The sequence below is a fragment of the Venturia canescens genome, chromosome 9 (genome assembly GCF_019457755.1).
Source record: "Venturia canescens isolate UGA chromosome 9, ASM1945775v1, whole genome shotgun sequence".
Lineage (NCBI taxonomy): Eukaryota > Metazoa > Arthropoda > Insecta > Hymenoptera > Ichneumonidae > Venturia > Venturia canescens.
Window position 1 is genome coordinate 4,876,561 of NC_057429.1, and position 12,902 is coordinate 4,889,462.

At 46.7% G+C, this 12,902-nt stretch overlaps 1 protein-coding gene and 1 long non-coding RNA gene across 4 annotated transcripts in view; one reads left to right on the forward strand and one right to left on the reverse strand.

Annotated features, from left to right (window-relative positions):
- inaD (inactivation no afterpotential D) overlaps positions 1 to 12,902 on the reverse strand; it is a 2,962,486-nt gene that overhangs the window by 438,647 nt on the left and 2,510,937 nt on the right. The window lies entirely within an intron of this gene.
- Positions 7,119 to 7,475, forward strand: LOC122416429 (uncharacterized). The gene is made up of 3 exons (XR_006262107.1): positions 7,119 to 7,197; positions 7,321 to 7,379; positions 7,453 to 7,475. It is a non-coding gene; the product is annotated as an uncharacterized lncRNA (long non-coding RNA).

Genomic DNA, 12,902 nt, shown 5'->3' on the forward strand with positions numbered 1-12,902 from the left:
TTACTGGCGGAAACAATCCTTCCGCCGACACTCCTAAACACACTCACACACACTTCGAACAAATATTTTAAGAAGGCAAAAGAAACTAATTTAAGAAACGTTCGTGAATCAAGGGGCACTGTGTTGTTCACTTCGCGCTTGTTGACGGAACCCAGACTTATGTCCTCTGTGCGGTTCACCTGTACTATTTTACCAGGGTTTACTACCCCGCCGCGAGCTTGCTGAATTACGGAGTTATCCAAGTGGACGACCGAGAGTCTGTAGCGAGCAATCGGAACTACTTTATGAAAATCCTCGCCACGGCGACGATAGCTCGAAAGCGATCGTCGTGACAGGGATTTTCGGCGTATCAGCGGTTTCGCTCGTCCACTCGGGTACGGCCTTCGGACTCGCGTATTAACGTGGCACGCGAGACGTGACAGATCCATCACAAGCTTCCACATACCTTATGTACTATGATGTAAATAATCTGTATGGAAGTGCAATGAAAACGCCATTACCGTATCGAGATTTTGAGTTTCTCGAAGACATCTCGAACTTTGATATAAACTCTCCAGATCCGACAAAAGGTTATATACTTGAAGTTGATTTGGAGTATCCGGCGCACTTGCATGACAAACACAAAGACTTGCCTTTTTGTCCTGAACATGGAAAACCACCGGGTAAGAAACAAGAAAAGTTACTTGCAACCGTTTTCGATAAAGAGCGTTATGTTATCCATTACCTAACTCTAAAACACTGTCTGAGTCATGGGCTCATACTTAAGAAAATACATAGGATATTGCAATTTGCTGAAGCACCATGGCTGGCAGGCTGCATTGATCTGAACACACAATTGCGAACGCGTGCAACGAATGATTTTGACAAAAATATGTATAAACTAATGAATAATGCAGTTTTCGGTAAAAAGATGGAAGATGTGCGCGAACGTAAAAATTTTTCATTGTTAACAGAGTGGGATGGTAGATCTGGAGCGGAAGCGATGATTGCAAAACCGAATTTCCACAGTCGCAGTATCTTTGCTGAAGACTTGATAGCCGTTGAATTGCGTAAGCTTGAGGTGAAATTTGACAAACCAATATACGTAGGCATGTCAATTCTCGATATATCGAAAACATGGTTGTATACGTTTCATCATGAGTTTATGACTCCAAAGTATGGGGATAAATGTCCAGTAATGTATACAGATACAGATAGTTTGATATATGAAATTGAGTGTGATGACGTTTATCGAGATATGCGAGAAAATATCTCCAAATTTGATACGAGTGACTATCCCATTGACAATGCTTACCATATTCCGCTTGTCAATAAAAAGGTTCCGGGTCTCATGAAGGACGAGAATAATGGATCCATTATGACGGAGTTTGTGGGACTCAGGTAAAAAATGTATGCCACGCGTGTCGAGGGTAAAAAAAATGTAAAGAAGGTTAAGGGTGTGAAGAGCAATGTTGTTGCGAAAACAATAAACTTTGACGATTTTGTAAAATGTTTGAACGAAGAGACTGAAGTGACACGTTGCCAATCAGCAATTCGTTCAACATTACATCAGGTATATACCATCTCAGAAACAAAAATTGCCCTGAGCCCACATGATGACAAGCGTTATATTATACCGGGGACGGTGGAGACATTGCCGTGGGGTCACTACGAGATCCCCATGTACTCAAACATTTCCGAAGAAGAGATGCAGATTTAAGATCTGTCAAAAATTTGATATAGTTGAAATGTAAATATGAATGTAAGCGTGAGAGAGAGAGAATATTTTTGTTCAATATTGTACATTTTTGTGTCGAATAAAAAGAACCAGGTCTACAAGTCCCTTTTTTCATTCTACCTGCTTTTCTAAACTCAGACCTCTACAATATAAGGCTTGACCATACGAGTCTCGAGAATTGGAGGGGTATGCTATAGAAAGAAAAAAAAATCAGCAAGTCCTTTTTTTCACATTTTTTTTATTTTTTCATTTTTACAAATCATCCTTATTTATCCAACTATTGTGCGCGTCATCAAAACCTAACCATTTAACAAGCAACTGACTACCACGTTTATTCAATACTTTTTCTACAAGATATATATCGGGATATTTAACAGGAAGTAGCTCTTGTTCGTAGAAACTGCCTGCAATAGGCTCCTCTTGATAATCTTTTATATTATATGTGACTGGATTGGTTTTTCTCACTTGATATATTGTGAAAATTTCCGTTGTCCAGTTTGGAGTATAACCTTTCTCAAATACATTCTTAAATTTACTTATACGCACTTTATCTCCAATTTTTAATTTAGCTCGCTTCTTTCCCACTGCAGTTTGATTGAAAACATTTCGCAATAGTTGTTTCTCATTCGTTGCGTCAACATCTTTCGGTTTCATTCTAATCGTATGATGTATTGTATTATTATATTTTGTAATTAACATATCAAGAATATCGATGCATTTCCAGTTTCCGCGAAAACTAAATTGAATCCACATTTTATTCTTAAGTGTACGATTGAAGCGCTCACAAATTGATGCTTTCAAGTTGCTAAATGTAGAATACAAGTGTATATTATACTTTTTCATCAGAGCCTTAAAGTTCGTATTATAAAATTCTTTTCCTCGATCGACGTGAAGATTTTTCGGTATGCGTCCTTTGCTGAGAATCGTCTCCATTGCAGCACTCACATCTTTTCCACTTTTACTCTTCAACGGTGCAGCCCAGGCGAATTTGGAGAATATATCGATGACGGTGAGGAGAAATTTATACTTGGAGTTGTGTTGTGCATATGCAGACATATCTACAAGATCAGCTTGCCAAGTCTCATCCAGGCCACGTATATCCACATGTCGACGTGGATAATTCCGCCGAGCTGGCTTATGCAGTTCTTCAACCACCGCAAGCTTCTTTTCACTCATTTTTTTTTCTTCTCCCTCACGGTCCTCATTAATTGCTGAAGATAAGAGTCTGGAGGACTTTTCACTGACTTATCATTAGATGATCTCGTAAAAGCTTCATATCATCATGAAGTTCTGAGATTTCTCTCTTTATATTATCAGTAGTAGGTGGTGCACTATGGCGACCCCCACTCCTATCCCCACTCCTTTCCCCCACTAGGCCGAGCGGCCGGCGTTGTGGGCGAGAGGTTTGCGGGTGTGCGGAGGGGGGATGAGCGTGTCGCCATAGTGCACCATCGTTTTTTCAGGTATATATATATATATATATTTTTATTTTATATTTCTGAAAAAATATAAAGTAAAAAATCTCTCTCTCTCTCTCTATATTAATTTTATTTTTAAAATGGATAAAAAAAGCAGAAAATAAAAATAAAAAAATAAAAATTAAAAAGAAAAAAATTAAAAATAAAAAATATATATCGAGAAACTTACCAGGGTGACGTGCCTCTCTCTCTCGCCCCGATCCAGACTCACGGCGCTGGCACACACACACACACACACACACACACACACACACACACACACACACACACACACACACACACACACACACACACACACACACACACACACACACACACACACACACACACACACACACACACACACACACACACACACACACACACACACACACACACACACACACACACACACACACACACGCACACGCACGCACGCACGCACGCACGCACGCACACACACACACACGCACGCACGCACGCACGCACGCACGCACGCACGCACACACACACACACACACACACGCGCGCGCGCGCGCGCACGCACGCACGCACACACACTACTCCTCAGGGTCGTCAGGGGCTGTAGCAACGCCGACGAGCTCGTCTTCAGCCCCCTCGTCGTAGCCGCGATAGCCGTCCGGTAACTCGTCCACGAGAACACCCCCGAGCTCCCGGCCGTCCTCGTCAAACAGCTGGATGCTCAGGGGGTGGCGTGTAGGAGGGCTCATGGCCCTAGCCGTAAGAGGCCCTTCGCACAGCGCTTCCATCTCATGGGCCGGATAATGGAAGGCCTCTAAGTAGGCGACGCTGCGGAGGGAGCACTCTAGCACGAGCGCCGGTATCGCCTCTAATGCCGCTGACGGGTGGTACAGGCAGTTTTGCTCGTAAAACTCACTGTCACCATGATCCACCAGATGCACCTCGACAAAGTCACCGCTATCACGGTACACGATCTCCCCACGGTACGCAATACGCGAGCCCCGCAATACCACCACACAGCACACACCCGGCGTTGCCTCCTCGCGTTGGATGGGCCGGCCCAACCTCCTGTCTATAAATTCACTGTGCATTAAATTTACCACGTGGAGGTACAATTGTTCAAGAGCGTCGGTACGGATGTATAGGGACGCGACGCTCAAGAACCGATGACGCGGCACGTAAATGAGTGGCACAAAAACTCATAATCCCGGTAGCGCGGATACAATTTTGGCGAAAAAAATAAAAAAAAGAAAAACTTGTAGAGGAGCGGTATATAAACGAGGCCGGGACGAGATACTCGCGCACGGTTCGGTTGAAGACTGACGGCTAAGACGTTCATGCAAATACGTGCTTATGGTGAGCACATCATTGCAGGGGCAATAGAAGGACAGGAGGGGTGTAAAACAGCTGACACTTCGGCCCGATGCAGTCATCCTCGTATACGGGGCAAAGGAATCACACATGCCCTCTCGCTCACTCTCGCGCTTAGATAAGACCGTTCGCGAGGCGCGATGCCTCGCGAGAGCTTGAGGTATTCGCTGCTTCATCAAAACTGCACGCGGCTGCAATCTCGACGGCGTACACCCTCTTACTCGCTCTCGTGCTAGCATACGCGTCAACGTATACGCTCTCGCTCGCTCTCTCTCTCGAGATACGGTACCTCGCGCTCACAGTGCACAGCCTCTAAGCAGGCGGGGGAGTACGTCATCGTAGCATTGACCTTAAGTCATAGCATCGCGCTGGTTCTTTAAGCAACAGCCAGCAACGATGGCGTATACCGTCTCCCTCGCTCCAACGTCATGCTACATCCTCTTTCTCTCTCGTGAGGCACAATACTCGAACATTTGAGAGTCGTCGCAATGATAGCGCATGCTATCTCGCTCGCACCCGTGTCGTGATAAAGCCTCTCGCTCGCTCTCTCATGAGATGCGAGGCCCTGCGCTCTCGCGACGCCGTCGTGCAGCGTCATCAGAATTGCACGTGCATCGGCCGAGCGCTCCAGAGCTGTAACGAGGATAGAGCACAGCCTCTCGCCCACACCTGGAGACATGATACATTTTCTCGCTCACTCTCTCTCTTGTGAAGCGCACGAGCGCGAGAGCAGCAGCAACAGCATATGCCCTCTCGCTCACACTCGCGACACCGTGCATTCTCTCACTCGCTCTTTCGCTAGATGTAGACGCACAGTGCTTCAAAGCTGCAGCAGTGATACCATATACCGTCTCGCTCGCTCTCATCACACTGATCCTTTAGCGAGCAAACCTCTCTCTCGCTCTCCCGTGAGACGCGATGCTTTATACAGAGCTGTCAAAACGACGCATACGGCTGCAGCCTCTTGATACCTCTAAACAAACCCCACCGATATATATTCTTTATTATATGCTATTTTTGCGGATTCAACCGATTCACTTATGAAGGGCGTATCTCCGGGGGCTAAAGACACAGCTCGGTCTTCGGGAGAAGATGCTATACAGGAGATGGAGCAATATGCTCGGAAATATGCTTGCACAGGCATAAACAAAGCTGTCTCACTCGTGCGCGTGCTTTTTCACGCAAACACCGGGGACCATGCAGAGTACTGTAAAACTTCAGCAACTGCTCCTTTGCCGTCTTGAAAAAAAAAATATCGCTAGCATTTTAATTATGATTCACACCTATCTTCTCGCTCGAGATATGTCAGTAGCGATTCAACCGTCATATAGAGCGGTATTTAACGATTACCCCTTACAATGTTGGATGAATCAGTGCGTTCTTGTATTTTGGGTCTTTTACGTCTAACAAAACCGCATAGCGCTCAGCTGAGACGTCGGTGTAATGATCTATGGTGTTACGAGCTGCTGCGTTTATCGGGTGATCGACTCGTGAACAGACTTAAATACGTGATCTGGTGGGCCCCTTTACGCGCTCTAGTGGTGGCCTATAACAGAGGCATATTAAGTGGTCAACGAGTGCTGGGTGTTGTGTATGAGGAGTTACAGCGCCGCGGTGTTTTAGAAGCTCCCCGCGTAAGAGGCCTTGTCGATGAAATCAGATGTAAGTACCATTAGCTCGATAAATCACTGTTGTTGGCGGTTAGCAATACAGCAATTATTTTTACCATAGGCTATCGGCAGTTTTACGATGCGGGGAGTGACGAAGAAGAGGCTCTCGCTGAGGCGACGAGAGCTGCGGAGGAAACGGATCTAGAGCGTCAAGCCGTCCTCTACCGTGCGTATTCAACTCTGTTTTGGCGTTATTACCCCCGATTTTCGTTTTTAGACATAAAAACTACTGGGGGTGGTATTTTTTCAGAACCGCTGCATGAGGAGGGGGTAGGGGAAGAGCCTAGAGCGAGCACCTCGGCAGCCCCGGCCGAGCCGATACCGCAGGATTTCACCATAGGCCATCGGCAGTTTTACGATGCGGTGAGCGACGAAGAAGAAGAAGAGGCTCTCGCTGAGGCGACGACAGCTGTGGAGGAAGCAGAGCATCAAACCGCCCTCTACCGTGCGTATTCAGCTCTGTTTTGACGTTATTATCCTCGATTTTCGTTTTTAGACATAAAAACTACTGGGGCGGTATTTTTTTCAGAACTGCAGTATGAGGCTGAGGAAGAGCCTAGGGCGAGCACCTCGGCAGCATCGGCCGAACCGATACCGCTGCAACCCGAGTCTGATGACGACGAGGCGTCGACTATTCTCAACCCCTCCTTGATGTTTAGCGATCGGTCTGATATACTGGGTAAGCATAGTCGTACAATGATAATAAAATAAAAATAAACCGCGTTAATAAACAGAAATTATGAAATAACCCAAACAGCTGTGTACCGGCAAGCCAGAGCAAACGATGACGACGGAGCGATAGCGGGTCCATCGTATCACCACCATCGTCAGCAGGAAGATGACCTCGTACAGCCCGAGAATCAGCTGGGGGTGTATCCGATGGATGCTCGACAGGAGGAGGAGGAGGAGGAGGAGGAGCAGGGGGAGCGTCTAAACGAGGAGCGATTAGAAGCTAGACGCTTCGGCCTATGGTTTCAAGAGCTGATGGAGTGTGATTCAGGTAATGAAATAATAACGTCTTCTCTCTCTTTCTCCCTCACTCGCGCGCTTTCTCTCTCTTTATCTCTAGCCCTTGCGGTATATACAGGATATGTTTAAAAAGGCTTTATTATATTTACCACAGGGTACTCGTCAGCTGACTCGTCAGCTATCTCGTTATAGGCGTACCGCGATTAGTACGAGGTACACTAAAGTTACAATATGCCTTTTTATCGGCGATCTCTACTCTATAACTCACGCCTTTATTTGATTACAGATATACAAACGGGCGGGGGAAGAACACACAATACACAGGGGAACGAGGCTTTCGGGGATGTGCAACCCCCGGGAGGGCGGATCATCATCACGCACGATACAGCCCGTTATTTCAAACGTTTTCAACTACGTGGTCGGGAGATAACATTGCGTATCCGCCAACCTCACGCTGGCGCAAACGTGACAACATGGCTTGAAGGAGCATTCCGCGATCTTCTGACGCATCTCACGAGTCACTGTGAGGGTGGTGACTACGCAGGGATCTCGTTCTCCGCGAGCTGCTTAGCGCACGGCCCCGTCTGGTTTTTATTCCGTCCTGTCCGCGCCTATACATTTGTAGATATCTGGCAATTAATAACAAACATAGCTCAAAGTGCAGCGTCTCTGGATATTGATGATTCTTTCCATATAAAAGTATGTATCGTTAAAGGTTTGGAGGGTAGGGGGCGAAAAGGTTTGACACACGAGGGCGTTGCTAAAAAATCAATTTTAACGATTCGAAATACCGACAATCTGTGTCTACCGCGCTCGTTAGTAACAGCACGCGCGTACGCGGAAAGGGGTGAGATACGCTCGGGGGCTCTGCATTCTAGATGGCAGCGTATACGACAGATTAACGGGTCGCTTCAAAAAGAGGCGGCGCTTGAGCTCACGGGAAGCGCAAATGTTGTTATACAGCCCGCTGGCTGTGGTATGCGCGAAATTGCTATATACCAGAATTATTTGGCTCGCGAGGGGTTAGCTATCGTGGTTTTCGAGTTTTTGACTTTGGGGCGACGCGAAAGACCGGTGTTTGACGGTACACAGACGGTTATGGATACAGTAGGCTCAGTCCGGCATACGTTCTGTATTCAGTCCGGCATTCTGTATTATGAGCGGTTGCATCATTTCCAGCCTATCTTGAATCTGCGTGGTGCTGTAGGCAGTTTAAACTTCTGCGCAATCTGTAACGCCCGTTCTCGTCGGGATCATAGATGTTTAAAAAAGAAATGCCCTCGCTGCCTTCAAGCACCGCCCTGCGCTCTGGGCGCAGCTGCCGCGATCAGATGCGAGACATATAACCGCGATTTTTTTGGGGAACAATGTTTAGAAAATCACAGGGCCATTACCATCCGTCGTAAACACAGGGTAAACACTGTTTGCGAGTCTCTTCAGCGGTGCCGTAACTGCTTTCGCGCGATAAGATCTTTAGAGAAAAAGACGCATGTGTGCGGGGAGGGTTTCTGTAAAACGTGTAAATCGCGGCACCCCTATAATCGCCTGTGCTATATGAGGCCTATTCGCGTCGATGAGAGGCCGAAAGAGAACATATTCATATTCTATGATTTTGAAACGCAGCAGTGTACCCCTGTAAAAGGTGATCCTACAACGCGCGTTCACGAACCGAATCTTTGCGTAGCTCAACGTGTCTGCACCAAGTGCTGCGATAATGTTTCTATAGACGAGCCGTGCGAGCATTGCGGGGATCACGAGTTTATATTTAGGACGAACCCTGTGTGTCAACTTGTGGAGTTAGCCATACAGAGTATGCCGAACTTCTCTCACGTATTTTTAATAGCCCATAACGCCGGTGGTTTCGACGCCCAGTTTATCCTGCGCTACCTCATCGAGGAGAAAAAAACGCAGCTCCCATCTTTAATAATGAACGGTACTAAAATCATCACAATGCGCGTTAGCAAACTCGTGTTTCTCGACAGCTTGAACTACTTTCACATGCCTCTGAGTGCACTGCCTAAATCTTTCGGTCTAAAAACTGCTCTCGCCAAAGGATCTTTTCCGCATCTGTTCAATAGGCCCGAGAATCAAAATTATATTGGGCCGATGCCGCCTGCAGCCGATTACTCTCCCGACACTATGCGCCCGGAGGAACGCGAGCGTTTTTTTGCATGGTATAACGAGTTAAAGAATGCCTCTTATGTATTTAACTTTTCAAACGAGCTCATAACCTATTGTAAAAACGACGTTACGATATTGAGACAGGCCTGTGTGGTTTTCCGGAAAATGTTCAAGGACAGCGGACGCGTTTGCCCGTTTAGCGAAAACACAACAATCGCGTCCGCCTGCTTTCAAATCTTTCGAAAAAATTTTTTAAAACCTAACACGATCGGTATTATACCTACGGGCGGTTACAGATGGGCTCACAATCAGTCAAAAAAAGCGGTCTCTTGGCTCGTGTGGATGGAGCATTCTTTAAATCGTCGTATCATTCACGCAGGACGCTCGCGCGAGTTTAAATTGCCTCAAAATTTATTAGTAGACGGTTACTACGAAACACCTGATTCAGCCCACGTGTTACAGTTTCACGGTTGCTATTGGCACGGGTGTTTGAGCTGTTTCACTGTAAACAGAGACCGTGTACAAGGCGACGGTGATACACTGAACGAGCGTCTCGAGAGAACAAACGCTATATCGCAGAGAATCCGCTCAAGCCGCTACACGTTAACCGAGATTTGGGAGTGCGCGTATGACCGGATGATAAAAACAGATTTAGAGATGAGCGCTTTTGTGAGTGATCACCCTCTGGTTCGAGCGGAGCCTCTCAATCCGCGCGATGCTTTTTTCGGTGGGCGCACGGAAAACATGGTCACTCTGTACGACGTGAAAGACGGGGAGCAGATACGATATGTTGACGTTTGCTCTTTGTACCCATACATCTGCAAGTACGGCAAATATCCGGTGGGCCATCCAACGGTATACGTTGGCGACGAGTGCAGGGCGCTGACAGGTCCCAAAAATAATATCAGTCTTTCCCGCGTCGAGGGCCTTGTTAAATGTACAGTGCTTCCACCGCAAAATCTTTATCATCCGGTGCTGCCGGTGCGAATGCATCAGCGCCTGTTATTCGGGTTATGTCGTAGCTGCTGCGAAACAATGAACCAGGACGCGTGTCCTCATGAAGACCCCGCGGAGCGTGTGTTTAGCGGTACTTGGGTAGTGGATGAATTGCGAAAAGCTATTGCGTGCGGGTATAAAATATTAACCGTGAGCGAGATTTGGCAGTATAATATAACGCAGTACAACCGCGATACACAAAAGGGGGGCCTTTTCACCGGGTACATAAACACTTTTCTTAAAATCAAACAAGAGGCTAGCGGTTGGCCCGAGGGTTATGCAGATGACGAGGCTGCCCAAGAGCGTTATATAACTGCTTTTAAGACAGCCGAAGGGGTTCAGCTGGAGCGGGGTGCGGTAGCGAAAAACCCGGGGCTGCGCTCGGTAGCCAAACTTTGTCTTAACTCCTTTTGGGGTAAATTTGGACAACGCGAAAATTTACCGCAAACAGAAATAGTATCGACACGCGAAAAACTTATGGAGCTGCTAAATAGCCCCGAGCACGAGTTCACTGGTATGCTACCTGTTAACAACCAGGTGCTGTATGTTAATTATACGAAAACCAGTGATGCTGTAATACCGTCTAATATAGCAAATACTGTCATAGCTGCATACACCACAGCCCAAGCCCGTTTAAAACTTTACACCTATCTCGAACCGCTGGGTAAGCGTGCTCTGTACTGCGACACCGATTCCGTTATTTATGTCACGAGAAAAGAGCCTGGAGAGTATGAACCGCCAACGGGTCAATTGCTAGGGGATTTAACCGACGAGCTAAGCTCCTACGGCGAGGGCAGTTACATTAAGTCTTTCATCTCAGGCGGCCCTAAATTTTATTCTTTCATAGTTAATACGCCGAGCGGCGCGGAAAGCGAGGTTTGCAAGGTTAAAGGCATAACGCTGAATTACGCAAACAGCTCGCTGATAAATTACGAATCAATACGGTCATTTATAATAGGTGAGAGAGAAAATCCTGTTGTACTACAGTTTGATTCAATACGTCGTACACCGTTCCACAAGGTTGTCACACGACCCGAAAAGAAATCGTGCATGCCTCTGAGCGTCAAGCGAAGACGTGATAGCGAATACGGCTCGCTCCCTTACGGCTACAAATAACCGTTTATAAAAACTCTCGCTTTAAACATTGTTAAGCAGCGTTGTAAAATATCTATGTTATTACTGTAAAATATTTATACTGTTACCGGAAAATAAAAGCTCTATACATGTTTCAACTGCTAGAATTCTTTATATTATACTGCTCCGCAGAAAACGTGGTCATTCGCGCAGATGGATGTACGGTGGAAGCATCCCTGGACCTCAATGATCTGTGGTCCCACAGGCTGCGGTAAAACGTACTTTGTAAAAAAGTTTTTAAAGTTTATTTCACGGATGAACAGTGAGCCGTTTGAGAGAGTCATTTTCTATTACTCCGAGTGGCAGTCAGCGTACACGGAGTATGGTGAATCAATAGAGTTCCACGAGGGTCTACCTCAGAGTGCTGATTATGCTAACGACCCTCGCGCAAAACTTCTCATAATCGATGATTTGATGCGCGAGGCGTCTAACAACAATGTTGTGGACCTTTTCACCAAAGGCAGTCATCATAAAAATCTGAGCGTTATTTTTATTACCCAGAACTTATTCCATCAAGGACACGGCCAGCGAGATATCTCGCTGAATGCCAACTATATAGTGATTTTCAAAAATCCCCGTGATCGTGCTCAAATTCAGCATCTCGCGCGACAGGTGTATCCTGAAAACCCGCGTTTCCTACAGGAGGCATACCACGACGCAACAGCCAAGCCGCACGGTTATTTGCTACTCGACCTGAAACAATCGACGCCTGACAACTGTAGATTCCGTACCTGTATTTTTCCCGACGACCCCCATCATTTTGTCTACGTACCGCGGAAAAAGTTTAAAAGCGGATGCAATGCTGGTGAATTACCAGTTCAGCGCATGTAATGGCGCCCAAAGGGCTATCGCACTGTGATAAATGCATGATCGTTTTGAGCGCACTTCAGCGAGCTAACAAGATAACGCAAGGACCCAACACCTGTGGAAACACCTCCCACCCTTATTATTGTATTGGTCTATGCGTGTGGTATATTCTTAAAGGCACCGCTACCCCCCATCCCTATAGGTCGAAAAAATCGGCTAAAAGGGGTGATACGTCGAGAGGTTAGACAGTTTGACACGCGTAATGGAGCGAAACGGTGCACCGCTCTGTAAAAAGCACGTGACGATACTACGGGCTCTTCAGTATCTCAATAAAGAGCAGTGCGAGGCTGTCCTGCGTAAAGCGGACCCAAGCATCGTCCGCTGTATCTGCGAGTGTGCCTTGAACGTTCTTTGCGGTAACGTTCCATTGAAGGCTGATCAGCTAAAAAAGCTACGACGACACGCTCCCGCTCTCCGTCGTTTAGCCGCGAAAAAAGGCTGCTGGAAAAGTAAAAAACGTTTTGTTATCCAGAGCGGCGGGTTTCTACCGCTCCTACTAGCACCGATACTAGGCACTGTTCTATCGAGCCTGATTGGCGGACGGGGATGATGGAGCACGCGAGAAAAATGGCTCTTATCCCTGAGGAGCATGTGGCACAGCTGGGCATGCAAAACCAG